The sequence below is a fragment of the Montipora foliosa genome, chromosome 14, assembly GCF_036669935.1.
Source record: "Montipora foliosa isolate CH-2021 chromosome 14, ASM3666993v2, whole genome shotgun sequence".
Classification (NCBI taxonomy): Eukaryota; Metazoa; Cnidaria; class Anthozoa; order Scleractinia; family Acroporidae; genus Montipora; species Montipora foliosa.
Genome location: NC_090882.1, coordinates 20,380,014 through 20,396,497, shown reverse-complemented (window position 1 = coordinate 20,396,497; position 16,484 = coordinate 20,380,014). Strand labels below are relative to the sequence as shown.

General features: G+C 40.0%; 1 long non-coding RNA gene across 1 annotated transcript; it reads left to right on the top strand.

The window, feature by feature from the left end:
• The first annotated feature begins 5,178 nt into the window (after positions 1–5,178).
• LOC137985331 (uncharacterized) lies at positions 5,179–16,042 on the top strand. The gene is made up of 3 exons (XR_011119283.1): positions 5,179–6,400; positions 7,930–7,977; positions 15,629–16,042. It is a non-coding gene; the product is annotated as an uncharacterized lncRNA (long non-coding RNA).
• Positions 16,043–16,484: the final 442 nt, after the last annotated feature.

Genomic DNA, 16,484 nt, shown 5'->3' with positions numbered 1-16,484 from the left:
AAGTAATGTGAGATTTGATTTTATGGCCTTCTCTCGTAGGATAAAAAGTGTATTCATTACAGCCGTGTTCTATAGAGGGGCGAGTGGTGCAACTGTTACCGGGAGAATTGAAATGCGTTTTAGTTAATTGGGCTCTAATCACTAATATTTTTACAACCACGGTAAGCCACCAAAGGAAGTGTTTTGAAAACGTTTTTTGCAATGGTGTGATGAGTAAAATTTGTTGGAGTGTTAGGTTAGAGTGTTAACAAGTGCAGGGTTGTACGTGATAACAAAGTTTGTCTCGTCGTTTCGTTCTAAGCGAGGGTATATTAAAATATATGTGAGAACTGGCTCCTGCCAACAATTAAACGTCCAGTTTATTCCGTGAGGGTCAAAGACGGGTATCTAGCGATCCATCTCTCGAAACCAAAGAATCCAGATTGTCTTCGGCGTTGGTTGCAGAGATATCCATTTCATCTCGTACAGAGAAATTCCTGTTTACTACAGTACTAAAATAATCTGGTAGGTCGCTAGATTGAGAATCTTCGCTGTCGCTATAATTGACCTCGTTCTGCAGTTCACACACTGCGGTGTAGTAATCAGGCAAATCTGCGGTTGAATTCAAGTCTGTCGACCAAATTTCATCATCTATTTCACATAAAGCTGGCAAATGGTGAGGAATATGATCAAATGAGATCAAAGCAGTCGGAGACTTTTCGACATCCTCCTCTGGAACTTCAGAGATAATTACGTCAGGTGGCCTCGAACCTTTTCGTCTTTTGCAGCAAGCAAGAAGTGTGAGTACACCAACAAGCACCATAATAATTGCGACACCTCCTCCTCGTTGCTCAATCGATGAGTCACATTGATTGCATGGTTTAAAGACAATAAACACGACAAAAAGGAAAGCCAGACCGACACCGATGCAAAGAAATCCTAGAACAAGTGGTATTTTTTCCTTGAGTGTCACCCTGCAACTCGGCCTAGAAACGGTGTCTGCTTGACTCATTCCAGTCGTAGAATGCATCAACGTTGCTGGCTTCTATTTCAACCTGATTCGTAGCGGATCAGGTCTTTCACGCAGACACTCTTAGGGCTTCGTCACGCGTTCCTCCCTCACGAGCGTCTGCTGAAACCAGCTACACATTTCTTTCCCTTTGTTAAGTAACTGTCACCTGGAAATCACGTGCGGGTTACGTAGGAACCAATCAGCGCAGTGTAGATCTCCCCTGGGAGCGTCAATGCGTAAACTTCTTCTTTGGATGAATCATGAAAGGGACGTAGCCTGCGAATACAGCCGACTCACATCGCCCCAAACCAAAGGACTACAAGAAATGGGGTTATTCGAACGAAACGACTCCACTGAAATAGCGCGGAAAGAAATGTACATAAGATATCAATCCCAAACGAACGGGGGGTAGGGGAACGAATGACGAAGCCACGAGCACGATCGAGCAAGAGGAAATGGCTAATGTCTCTGCCTCTTAGAACGAGAGATTAGATGGTTAGATTAGATGAAAAAGAATTCAATAAAATTTTATAAATCTGATGCATCCCGCTCCATTGTTGCTCAGTCTTAAATTGGTACGAGATACTCTCTCATATAATTGTCCGAAGGTATCCAACGTTATCTTCAAGCAGCCCCTCCCATAAGTTGGCCTGAATCACGGAACATTATAAACAGCACGTACACTCGGCCTAGGTCATTTCCCGCTGTGTCTTAGGAAAATACAAAGACAAATATATGTTATTAGTCATTGGAAGGTATGATGAGTACTTTCATACTGCCAACAAACTGGCAACTCATGCCCTCAATCCCATAGTCACATCTCTCCAGACCGTGTAAGCCCGGATACTAAGTCGCACTTTGTCGTTTCCAGGCTGACTAACCTCACGGTTGAAAATCTACCAATATTACATGATATTTTTTAAGGTATATATATATATTTATATATCTCAACTGGTCACGTAGAGGACATTTATTAGCTTATTATATTTTTGCTTAAGTGTTTTAACACGCTTGGCCTCACATGTACTTATCAAGAATCTGCATATGGCGATGAAAGGTGCAGCTCGAGATGAGCCAGTTTCTAAAATGTCACAGCTTAATTAAGAGAACAGACCTTTTTGCATTTTCAGCACTTTGCCTAGGATCAAGTTTGGTCATTTTTCTGTCACTTTTGTTTCGTTTCTTTTTCGTCAAACCTTGTCCTCAGTGCCGCCATAGAAATGGAACATTCAAGCACCAGTGAAGTGTGAAAAATAACCTTTATTCCTTGTGAGGGTCGTTAGACCAACCAACAAAATACCAATAAAGTAGGAAGCGGATATAAGTTGCCTCTTAAGCGAATCGTTTTTCCAATTCTCGGTTCACGTTTTACTTTTCGTGATTCGTTTATTTACTGTTAGCAGCTAAATGCGCCTGCATGTAATATTATTGTCCAGATATATGCTTCTGGAATTAACTACTATGACGTCAGAGTGACTACAATGTCACGACTACTAATGCAAGTTTAGAAGGCAACTAAATAACGGCGAAGAGCACTCCTAACACGTGAAGTGTAACCTGTGGACGTAATCGCTTGATGAAGACTATAGTGGTATGCAGAAGAAATGTCGCGTTCTTCTTCTTCATCCACATCGTGAGAAAAACGAAATTCCTTTAAAGGGAAAAAGGAGTTTGTAACACTGTAGTGTATTGATTACCACTGAGTAATACTACTGTAACAAGGACATGTGCTATGGTCACCTTTTACATGATGTGAAAGTACTGTTACCAAGTAGAAGTAGAATAATCTTTGTGTTACAATATAAGATAATCGTTCAGTGAATAAAGGATATTACATAGAAAGCAATGGAAGAGTGTCTCTCTTTCAGTACTTATGACTACACCACACATTGGCGACGAGGATGAACTCGTAACTGCAGATCCGCCAAACCTGGCAGAAAATCCAGATTAGACAGCCAAACCCGGCGGAAAATCTAGCACAGCCAGAACCGGCAGAAATTCCACGAGTAATGGAACGGTCGTTTCCAACACCCACCGCATTCAACATCGATGTAGCAGATCTATACAGTCAGTAAATGGAAATACTGGATGAGCGCGTTTGAAATTTATGCCATTGCCTCAGTTATAAGAGAGAAGGAAGACGCGATTCAGAGAGCTACGATGCTGCACGGCCTTGGCCCCGCAGAAAAACACATCTTCAATCTTCAATACGCTCCCCGGGGAACACAAGTCCCTCGAAGAGGTGAAAACTGCCCTCATGCAGTGGATACTTTGCACCAAAACGGAACGTTGTGGCAGAGCGCTACAAGTTTAGGCAGCGAGCGCAAAACCTTGCGGTACTGAATCTTTACATTATTGTAAAGCTGATTAAGATGTTAAGTTGGTCTTTAGTACGTTTAAACTTAGAAACATGTTCAGCGTGAACGATTCAGTACCGCAAGGTCTACGTTCTCGTGTTGTTTATAAATTCTCGTGTGCTGGCTGTAATGCCAGCTACATTGGCGAGACCACTCGCCACCTTTGTACACGTGCTCGTGAGCATCTCTTGTCGGACAAGTCTTCGCATGTTTACAGACACCTGCAGTCATCTAGGGCCTGTCATGACTCTTGTAATACAGAATGTTTCACGATCCTAGATTCTGCCGCCTCAAAATTCCAAATTAAGATCAAAGAGGCATTGCACATTAAGTGGGAAAATCCCATTCTTAATCAGCAGTTGAGGCATTTAGATTTGTCTCTTTCTTTTTAATTACGCAGTTCTTTTGTCTTTTATTTTATTGCTAGGTGCGATATTTTTGTTTCCTGCGCATTTCATACTTCATATTCAAATTGTATGCAAGTTCCGACACGTAATTTTGTAACGTACCTTAATATAAATTCAAGTGTACAACCGTTAAAAAAACTCATTTGCAACTGAAGATGACATGAGTCTGTCGAAACATGTATTGTAAATTGAAAACTGTCGTTTCTTTTTTGAGAAAAGTAGATTAGTAATATATGGTCTATATGGAATAAGCGTTCTATGGCTAGTGGGTCGTGGATCAGCCATACAGAATCGAGAAGTCATAGATACTTAGGAATTGGTAACGAGAATCAATAGGGTCGAATTGATGTCTTTCATGTGAAAAATAATGCAGTGTATTTAAGGGAAATAAATTATGTTTGTGGGTGTCTTAAAAAGTATGGAAAGGTTCAAACAAGACGTGAATTCGAACTTGTACCGTTAATTACAACTAGCTGATTAATCCGGCACACATATAGTTCGTCTATAACCATGTAATCTTCTAAAGGAACATATAGGTATACAACCATGTAATCTTCTAAAGGAACATATAGGTATACAGATCGAAATGGTTAAATGTTGCTTGGCCTTGTAAGCTTTGGGAAGTGCTCGTTTCTCTCTGACCGTGCCTTTTGGACTTATGTCTACGACTCTCATTTTCCGAGTCTGAGCTTTCCTCTTCTTTTTCTTCTTAACAAAATCACAGATTTAAGCTGGCTCTGGATCCGCTTCAGAGATTTAAAAAAAAAACTTTGCAGAAAGTTTCATGTTTTCCTTCTGATTAGTTTCCAGCAATACAAATTGGCAGTCACCGGCTTTGTTTTTTCAGATATAAGCAACTAAATACAAAATATAGGGTGTTTTTTAAGTCACCGTGGCAACGGGAAAGTTTCTTGGTACCATAATATTGCTAATCACGTGATACAGCGTTGTAGTGCCAATCTTCTAGTAAGAAAGTTGCGTGAAAGCGTTGAAAGTGCTTTGAGCTGCCTTAATTAAATATCGACGAGCTGATCTACGAAAACGAGAACATCACTGGAAACTTTGGTTTCTCATTAATATTTATCGAAGGGAATTCCCGGATTTTGCACTTAGCACTTTAAGTCCCGGCTACAAGTCATAACATCGTTAGAAGGACATGTCCCATTAATGTTATATGAATGCTTCTAACAATGTTGGAAACATGTTAGTTTCAAGTGGCGCAAACTTATGATGGCGTATGTTTTGTTTGTGTTTTGGAGACTGAGCCCTTAGACCTAACTCTGATTGGTCATTGCAATACAACATTGTTGAAAGGGCGGCTACACGCTTCAACATTTGTTGTATTTCGGACAAAATGTTTGATCGAAATCAAAACATTCTGCTAAAAAAAAATATTAAGTAAACGTCATCAAACATGCATGCTACACCTTCTAACTTGTTGATGCAACAAATGTCTTATAGCAATGTTTGAACGTATAGCTGGGGCTTTACTTCGCATCTAAAATCCTGGAATTACTTTGACATAAACAACCTTTACAGCTGGAGAGAAAACACGTGAAAATGAAAAATATTCTTTTGTGCTCTCGTCATCCAATACGACGGGAAGAAAATGTACGAAAAGGTGAAACGCACGTTTCGGACGTGCAGAGCGATTGTTTTTGCTCATGAAACCTATTGTTTTGTTTGTTGACGTTTTTGCGTTGTCCATCCTTGTCGAAGCCTTCACTAGTTTGTTAATTTCCTAGGGCGAAGTAACGGAGGTAGCCTAGGTTCAAGTTTGTGGACAAGTGACTGATCCTCATATTATACTGGTTTCTAGTCGGAAAAAGTTTGAAGTTGTTATTTTCGAGGCTGACCGAAGAGTCACGGCTTCTGGAAAGGAAAATCACAGCCTCCTTCCCAGGGATTTTCACCGCCAAGGCCTGTCCTCCTCTCGGCGGTGAAAAGCCCTGGGAAAGAAGTTGGGAAAATCAGTAAGTCATCTCCAAAGTCATCAGACTCCATCTGTCACGAAATTAAAGCTGGGTTTTCCCAAAATAGCGGATACATTCAGGCGAAATGTCATTGGAGGTCAGCACACAACAACCTCGTGCAAACAGTAGATAACGAGAAATAAAAGCGTCTATTTACTCATCTGAAGTTTAAAATATTAACATATTTGACACATGGTAAATTAACTCTTGTTCGTATGGTTATTAAGTAAAAAGTTCCCGCGTCATTATTCAGGTAACAGGTTTCAGACATGGTCGGAATCTTATCTCCCTACAGCGGAACGAAATACATCCGATAATTATCCGAAAATTATGAGATTGGCTAGACATTGTCAATCAACCTGTATGGAACGTGACGCACTTACTTTTCAATTCCCATAATGCAATACGCTTTGGGGGTTCTTTGCATTAAAATACTCTTGTGACTGTATCATGCTTCAGTGAACTGGATATCCATTGTTTTGATGCAAATAACCGTGAGAATAGCGAATTTAAAGAATTGTCTCTTATAAATTAAAGACACATGAAAAAGTGTCGTGACTTCAACAGGATTCGAGCCCATGAACTCTGCGCTCACTCTTTCGTCTTTAACCCCACTTCAAACATAAGTATTCCAATTTACGGATACATGCTCATGTGGAGTGGCGCATGCAGGTAGGTCATTTGCGAGCTCTTGCGCAACACTTCTAGCGTGACAGAAGATTGAGACGTGATTTTCTTGGATAATTTGACCTTGATTTCCCCTTTTCCGTTTTGTAAACCAGGCAATATTACCAGAAACAATAACATTTTTGGGTGTACTAAAATATATGTGCGCACTGGATCCTGTCAACAATTAAACTTCCAGTTTATTCCGTAAGGGCTCAAAGACGAGTATCAAGCGATCCATCTCTCGAAACCAAAGAATCCAAATTGTCTTCGGCGTTGGTTGCAGAGAAATCCATTTCATCTCGTATAGAGAAATTCCTGTTTACTACTGCACTAAAATAACCTGGTAGATCGCTAGATTGAGAATCTTCGCTGTCGCTATAATTGACCTCGTTCTGCAGTTCACGCACTGCGGTGTAGTAATCGGGCAAATCTACGGTTGAATTCAAGTCTGCCGACCAAATTTCATTTTCTATTTCATATAAAACTGGCAAACGGTGAGGAATATGATCCAATGAAATGATAGCAGCCGGAGACTTTTCTACATCCGCAGCTGGAATTTCAGAGATAATTACGTCAGGTGGCTTCGAAGCTTGCACTTGTTGTCTTTTGTAGCGAACAAGAAGTGTGATTCCGCCAACAAGCACCACAATAATAGCGACACCTCCTCCTCGTTGCTCAATTGATGAGTCACATTGATCGCATGGTTTAAAGACAACAAACAAGACAAAAAGGAAAACCAGACTGACAGCAATGCAAAGAACTCCTAGAACAAGTAGAATTTTTTCCTTGAGTGTCACACTGCGCCTCAGCCAAGAAACGGTGTCTGCTTGACTCATCGCTGTCGTAGAATGCATCAGCGTTGCTGCCTTCTATTTTAACCTGATTCGTAGCGGATCAGGTCTTCCCGAAACACAGATACAGGTTAAAACATATTTGTAAGTGCCATATGTGAGACAACTGTCATGTGTTCCACTATTGGAAAATCAATCCACAATCATTTTAAAACAATTAAATCAACAAAGTGTGGCAAAGTGAACGTGAGTGAACGCACCACTGGAGCAAGACAAAAAGCTTCTAGTATATGTCATAGCCTAGCCGTTCTATACTTTTCTTCGTCGCCAATTAATTACACTCCTGTACCCCAAGAACTGTCCCTGGGTTCGATGATGATGCTGACTCATATTGGAGAAGTGCCTAGTATTCACAACAGTATTTATGATTATTTGAAATTATATTTAAAAGAATTAAATTATTAAATAATTTTAAAATTATTCACCCTGAAGCGGTCTCCATTGGCGAGTATAAAAGTGTCTGGCTTTTGACAGAGTAAAAGAGTGTTAAATAAAAAAATCATTATATAACTTATGTAAAATATTATTTAAAAATCATATAAATTATTGGCCTAATTTAGGAATTGTGAAAACTTATTTTCAGTCCTATTCAAATTTATTATCGTGACTCGAGCCTTGACTTTATCTGCGTGCCTCAGGTTCATTCATTTTTCATCTAATTTGTACGAATTTGCTTTTCAGACTCATTTCTCTAATTAAAGGCATCAGACAAAATGTTCCATGGATAAGGTACCACAATTTTTTAATCTTATGGCACGCTGGCACGCTGATGAGTGAGTTGTTGGTATTGATTGACCAAATATTTGTTAAAACAAGAGCACGATCGAGCAAGCTTAAGAGGAAATGGATAATGTCTGTGTTTCTTAGAACGAGAGATTAGATGGTTTATAGCAACATTAATTAGCCTTCAACAGAGATCTCGTTTACCCGTTTTGACAATCAATGATCGCGTGTTAAGGACGGTGCCTACTATAGTTATTGCGCATACGTTCTGCGCATCTCGAGATAGCCAGACATTCCGTTTACCCGTTGATCGCGTGTTAATTAAAAACAGTTTCTTCACGCAAAATTCTTCGTCTCGTCATCCGAAGTGATTTTAGATGGAATGAACATAATAGCCTCTCAGTGGTCTCTTAGGCACAATCCAAATGCGTTAGGTAGCATTCAGAAGATTCTTTCAATTTTCAAACTAGAAAGAAAGGGACAGAACCCCACAGGATCAGTAAGACCCCAGACGCAGTGGAACATCTAAATGCTTCGCGGGAAAATCTGACAGAAAACAATGAAAATAGTGTGAAAAATAATATAACATTTTATTAAATTTGATTTATCCCACTCCATTGTTGCTAAGTTTTAAATTGGTATGAGATACTGTCATATAATTGTCCGAAGGTATCCAATGCTATTTTCAGACAGCCCCTCCCATGAAATTGGCTGGAATCACGGAACATTATAAATAGCACGTACGCTCGGCCTAGGTCATTTCGCGCTGTGTCTTAGGTAAATACCAAGAAAAATACATGTACTGTAGCGCAAAAACACACTGGAAGGTATATGATGAGTACTTTCATACGGTCAACAAATTGAAAACTCTTGAAACTATAAAATGCCGGTCTGGAAGACGATAGTCACATCTCTCCAGACCGCGTAAGCCCGGATACTAAGTCGCACTTTGTCGTTTCCAGGCTGACTTACCTCACGGTTGAAAATCCACCAATATTGATGTTTTTAAAGGTATATATAGATTAACTGGTCACGTAGAGCCTGACATTTATTAGCATGTGATATTTTTGCTTGAGTGTTTTAACACTCTTGCGCTCCCATGTGCTTATCAAGAATTTGCTTATGGCGATGGAAGGTGCAGCTCGAGATGAGCTAGTTTCTAAAACGTCGCAACTTAAAAGAACAGTCATTTTTGCATTTTCAGCACTTTGCCTAGGATCAAGTTTGGTCATTTTTCTGTCACTTTTGTTTCGTTTCTTTTTCGTCAAACCTTGTCCGAAGTGCCGCCGCAGAAATGGAACATTCACGGATGAAGCATTCGGTGGGGTGGGGTTTATGCTGTTCATACTCGGCACCTACACATTGATTCATCTTTATTACAAAAAGCGACGAGACATTTCATCTCACTTAACACCACAAGTAATCGTCTCCGAGATTCCGACAGAAGATGTAAACAAATCTCCAGCTTATGTCCTTCCGTACAATCACAAACCGAATTGTCATCAATCAATTGTTGAGTGGATTGATTCTAACATAGATTTGCCCGATTACTTCAGTGCTGTGCAACACAGTGACCACTCTGTGGACGCCTCCTCCAGAGACCCACCGGATTATTTTACTATTTACAATTATGAAGAACAAATCGAAACTTCCATAGACGAGCCACCGGATTATTTTACAGTTGTCCAAGTCAATGAAATGGATCTGGGGCTGGGGCAGTAACTCACACAGAAAGAGCAACAATGAATATGGGATGCCTGTGCCTGACTACGCGTGAGGAAAAGGGCTGAGTGAAGTTAATTGAAGACACCAACGACAGCGACGTAAAAAATGTATATTATTGGTCAACACAGAGATGGGTTCATCAATTGAGTTGATATGGTAAATTGACCACTTTCGCAAAGAAATTCGAAAACTGACATTTCGCTGGAGGGCTAGCTCTTCGTCAGAGCGAATTGCTGATCATTTTACCACAGTATAAACTCAGTTGATAAACATACTGATCAGTTTCGATTCTGTGTTTTATTGCACTTCCCCACCAAAGCAGCACCTCAGTTTCTAAACCCCTTCAACCATGCAATGATACCATGGGTTAATCGAGCTACATACGCGACTCGGCTTTTAGCAGATATTCCTGAGGTACCGTTACAAAACAACGGCGTTTCTAGGACAAAGAGAGCCTTTCATTCTCTGTTTTGACTCTAACGCTCGTACCAATTTACCAATTTACCAATTTATTTTATTTTTCTCGTACCAATTTATTTTAAGAACACCTCACTAACATTGTCACATTTAAGTTATATACGTGCCCGTCACTGACGGAAATAAAACTGGTTTTGTCACTTTGAAGCTAAAACAGGGGCACCCAACTTCAATTTTCGGAAAATATCTGTTCGGAAGACGATTTGAGATCTAGAATTTTCGGAACATTTGTTGTAAAATTTCTTGCTTGCTTGCCTCTCCTAGGACTTTCGAACATCTGAAAAATGGTATAATTGCCCATTTTTAACGGATTTTTACCCTAGAAACGTCACCTAGAATTTTCGGGAGCCTTTTTTCTGGCTGAAATTTTCGAAAAAGTAAGTTTTAATTCCTATAGTGTTCGGATCCCTAGACTTTCAGCTAGGAAATCCGAACAGATGAAAGATTTTTAGGGGATAAAAATATGCCTATATCTACCGTTAAAATACTAAAATACGTTTGACAATGCTATGTTTAAGTGGTTTTGAACTATATTCTCTTTGGGTGCCCCTACTAAAAGGGACGACGTCGTGATAGCAGTGATTTATTTCCTTTGGTCAACTTCAAAGCTTGGACGAGAGGAATCATTGTGTGGGACTAAGACGAAGACTTAAGTTGCGTTGGTCATGTGCTGAATCGTAGACTTGACCGGGGAACCGGTGTCTTGTTGAGACACGAACTCTGCAGCCCAAACACAACCGATCAAGAGATTGCGGAAATATGATTCTTTCAAAACATTATCTTCGGTAAATAAGACACCTTGAGAAAAATAATCGGGATGCATTTTGTTTACCGGTTAGCCCTCAAGTAGAAACCTAGTACAAATAAAAAAACTCTGGTTGTTACCCTCTGATATTATTTTTTGCACTATTGGCCAAAAGCGAAATTATCTCACGTGATTGAGAGGCGGACGGTTCTAAGCCAGAAAAAAGTCACGAACAAAAATAATCGGCCTGCCCAGAAGCAAGACGCAGACTGCTTTGAAGTTTTGTAGAATTTGACAAGAATTTGTTAGATTCTGTTACCCTCTGTCCCTGGAAACGTTACATCTTCTTTTCCCCTGACCTTTGAGGATCCGGCTACGATATTAGAGAACAATCAGATTTTTCTCCCGTTCTAGTAGAGCGAAAATTAAGAAGAGAACCTGAAGGAAAGACGTTTTCTCAGCCTTTCGCCGCAATTGTTTTTCGAAAAATTTCGCTCGTCGTCTCGTTCGTGCTTGCATCTGACACTTATTTAAGGAGATCATAACAATGAATTTTACTCGAGGAGAAATCCAGCGAAAATCTACAAACACATTTGCTCGCGGACTGTGGGCGGTAATCAGGCAACATTTGGGCGTAGAAAAGGAGTGTCAGTCTTGTGATTAATTGAGACTTGTTGTTGACTTAGCATTGTGGGCCCACTTACTTGTTCAAAGGCCGATTAACACTAATCCGCGATTGCATTCCAATCCAGGATTGAATTTTGTCCTTCAAAAAGGCGTTTACATTGTAATTTTATGCTGAGGGAAAGCAAACTTCTGACTCAGTTTGAAGACTAAAGGCAGGTTTTCACTAGCGACGGAGTCGGAGTCGTAATCAGAAGCGCTGAGAGCGATACGATCCAGTGAAAATCAAACTGTCGGAGTCGGAAGCAGAATACCGATTCCGCTTATGACTCCGTCGCTTACGATCCAGGGAAAACTGCATTGTCGGAGTCGGAAGCAGATACAGAAGAATAAATGACAATGCTCGATTCCAAGCATTGTGATTGTGTGGTTCTTCCGCTTCTGCTTCGACGGAGTCATAAGCGGAGTCGGAAGAAAATCGGAACGTATTGATTCTTCCGACTCCGATTTCGTCGAGCTTACGACTCCGATCTTTGATTTTCCGGCTAGGTCATAACTGCGACGCTCTTACCTCTCCGTCGCTAGTGAAAACCAGCCTTAAAAATCTCTTGGAAACTTTTTTTGATCAGAAAATAAAATACACTTTCCAGTTATCAGGATTACCGTAATGGGGCTTTTGAACAAGGGACTGCAGGCGGGCCATAAATCGAGCCCTAGTCTCTTCCTTCAGCGACCGCGTGCCAAGTAAATGCACAGTAAATGGACAACATGAAAAGAAATACTTAATATAAACTAAAAAACCTTTATGTTAGGATGGTCATCGCAGCAAACTCCAAAGGTTTTTCAAAAGAAGTTACAAAAGCTTCTGATAAGAACATTGTTGAACTGTGAAGAACTTGATTCAGCTGGCAGAACTCGTTTATTCTCGACTCAAGCAAATAGCAAGTGAACAATGCCAAATACCGTTTAGGCATAAATGCACAGGATACCCAAAAAAAATTACAAGGCAATCTTTTTCACTCATACAGTATTAATACTAGTTTCTTTACATTTGGTAATGATCACTTAAAGTCATAGAAACCTCTTGTTGCTTTTATCGTTATTGTTCTTTTCAAAAGGTTGCAAAAAGTTTGGAAAATTTAGCCTTAAAAATTCATGGTCGAACGAGGCGCTACAAATCGCACCATACCGACAGACCTGTAAGCTCGTAATGCAAGTCTTGTGATATCATTAAGACCCATTCTAGACTTAACATTCTGGTCCATGATGTGATGCTCTCGTCAAAGATTGACTAATGATTAGGGCGCAAAAGGACCAAGAAATATGGTAGAAAACAGCGAGGAAATAAGAAGAAGGAAATTCCTCAAGTGTTTCTCCAGTCAGAGTTTCGACGGAATCGTCGCGGCAGTTGCTTTTCTGTGTTTCATAACCAGCGCTCTATGCCTTCTGACAGCATTTATATTGTTTTGCTCTGAATGTCCGTTGCCGAACTCACACTCAGCGTTGACCTCCGGTGCAATCTCCATTTTACTCTTCATCGCTGGGGCAATTTTTATTTTATGCGGTGTTAGATACATTGACAAAACACAAGCAGATGTTTTATCTTCTCACGTCTCTTTTGTCTCTGATATTCCAGCCGAAGACTTGAATAGGTCGCCAGCAGCGATGTTCTCTTGCAACGATGCAGTTCCCGCTCTCAGGGAATCAAGTGCCACAACTTGTCCCATGGGCGATAATTTGCCCGATTATTTTTCTGCTGTCACGGCACAAAACACCTCTGCAGAATATTTGAGAGATCTTCCGGATTATTTCACTGCTGTGCAAAACGATGAAATTTCTATCTTTTCGGATGGACACCGTTGCCAAGGGAATGACCTTCCGCCATGTTATGAAAGAGCGATTGAGATGCCACTTTCTTCAGCAACCACGTCCTAATTATATGTACAGTAAATGGACATCATGAAAAGAAATACTTAATATAAACTGAAAAATGTTTACGTTAGAATAGTCATCGAATTCCAAGAACTTCAGATAAGAACAGATTTCACAAAACATTCGTTTGCACTCATGTTAGGCCGAGTCCTGTTTTTGTGTCCTCTACAGCTGTCGAATGCCTGGAATGCCGCATTTGCGTTTCCCAATTTTGGGTCCGAAATCAGAAGGAATCTAGAGGCAAGGGGCTGTAACGAGTAGACAGTTATTGTTGATATATTCTCCTCCCAGACGGACAGAAGACCTCTCGTGTGGTGCAGGGATGGTGAAGTGGTGAGAGCACTCGCCTCCCACCAATGTGGCCCGGGTTCGATTCCCACACTCGGCGTCATATGTGGGTTGAGTTTGTTGGTTCTCTACTCTGCACCGAGAGGTTTTTCTCCGGGTAATCCGGTTTCCCCTCTCCTCAAAAACCAAAATTTGATTTGATTTGCGTTAACTTGTTAATTTCAATTCACAGTGTCCCCGATTAGTGCTCTACGGCGCTAGAAGATTAGACACTTAAATAAAGTTCCTTAAAGAGTGTGACGTTAACGTTTACTCTTGGGTTGAAGATCTTTACGGGCAACACCGATGTTTATATTTCAGATTAAATATTAAAACAATGTTTTACTAAATCATTTCCTTCCTCATGTTATTATTATTTTGAAAATCCACAGAAATATGGGTCAGTTGAACGACCGGGTGTAAACAGAGAATTCCAATATTCCAATGGGACGGCCCCTAGTTTCTTTACGTTTGATAATGATCACATAAAGTCATGGAAACGTCATGTTGCTTTTATCGTTATTATTGCTGTCAAAAAGTAACCAAAAGTTTCGAAAATTTAGTCTTAAAACCCATGGTCGTGCAGGGCGTTGCAAATCGCACCCATCAAGCTCTTGTTCTCTGAAAGCTTGTCTTATATCCGGTAATACGTTTTAAATGTGTAGTTTTTTATGAACATATGAACTGTGGAGAAACAATTATGTGTTATCGACGCTAGAACAAGGGCACCCAACGAGAATATTGTTCAAAACCACTTAAACATAGCATCGTTAAACGTATTTTGGTATTTAAACGGTAGATATAGGCATGTTTTTATGCCCTAAAAATTTTCATCTGTTCGGATTTCCCAGCTGAAAGTCTTGTGATCCGAAAATTATAGGGATCAAAACTTACCTTTTCGAAAATTTCAGCCAGAAAAAAGGCTCCCGACAATTCTAAGTGACCTTCTTAGGGTTAAACTCCGTTTTAGAATGGGCAATTATACCATTTTTCATATGTTCGAAATGATCCTAGGACAGGCAGGCAAGCAAGAAATTATACAACAAATGTTCCCAAAAATTCTAGATCTCAAATCGTCTTCCGAATCAAGATATTTTCCGAAAATTGACGTTGGGTACCTGTAAACCCCTGGCTAGAAGCAGACGTGACATCAATACCTATCAATATAGCTTGCTGTATGTTTGACCCTACTTCATTTAGACCTTTAATCGCTTCATATAAACTCTTGTTCTTAGGCCATCGTAGCTTGATTAAGAAAATAACACAAACAGCGGTGATAGACATTGTATTCCAACGCATTTTTATAAAACTTGACGTTTCGTATGCTAGTCAACACACATTTTCAAAAGTGACCGTTACAATTTTTAAAAACTATATACATATCGTAAACAATAGGGGTCTGGAACCTAGACTGAGAAAAATGATCTGCAGCAGTACGTGTCTAGACATAATGAAAAGTAATAGCTAAAACAGCAATAACCTCTCGCTACTAATATTGACATTAAGGGAAGGCTTAAGCTGTTGAATGAACAAAGTCTCTTTAATTTTGCAGTGAAAGTCAGTTTTTCCGGACGCTAAAAAGTCAAAGTGATCCCATTTAATGTCGTGGCCAGTGGTTTTCACATGATCAGCAATGGCTGATGAATGGTCACTTTTAGCTAGGGCTATTGTTTACGATATATATATAGTTTTTAAAAATTGTAACGGTCACTTTTGAAAATACGAAACGTCAAGTTTTATAAAAATGCGTTGGAATACAATATTTATCACCGCTGTTTGTGTTTTTAATCGCTTCACCTTTGTTTGTTTGCTTGTTTGTTCCACTAGGAGTCGACGGCACGGGAATGGCACGAGAGATACGAACAGCTAGTCACGATCAATTTACAGGCCCGAGCGTGGAGAAGATACGTGTTCTATGAGGTTGTGCCCCGTTTCGTCTCCATTTACCTTCGTCCACGATTCCAAATTTTGAGTCCGTGGGTCGGAGTAAAGAAAAGATAAACAAAAAAAAAGAGAGATGCTGCCGTGAAGCATACACTGGGTTGCCTGTGGTACGTGTTACAGAAAATCAGGAGGCACTGAATTGTGTGGTATTGAAATACAGCATTCCAGTCTCTGAAGAATAACAAATAAAAGAGAAGCGAGAAACATTGGCTTCTGGGCTGACATGTTGATAATTTTCAAGTTCCCTCACAACTTCTTTTCACCACAAGTGTGCCCTCTGAGCATCTGACAGCTTTGTAATACTGAACTTCACTGAAGTTAACCCTGTTCAGCGGGGTTAGTGTTAGGATGGGAGACCAAAACAATAAACCCCTTACAAAAGAAGCATCTGACCGAAAATACTATTAACGCTAACAAATACAAACTGATCAAGGTACAGATTTTGTTAGCTTGCTTTATGCAAAACAAATATTGATGAAAAAGCAAATAACTATTGATACACAGTTTTTAGAAAGAGCAGAAGGAAGTTTCCGGGACGGTCGATCGTGAATAAAATATTTACGACATGAAAACAACATTAATTTTGAACCGTGAATATAGAATATAAAAAGTTACGATCAGCGACAAACATTTTGGGAGATTTTTGCTACGTTTAAGTAAATTGCAAAATCGAAAGTGACATGGCTGGAATTCAGCGGGCGCCGTGATTAAGTTACCGCGGCATGTTTACTCGCCAAAC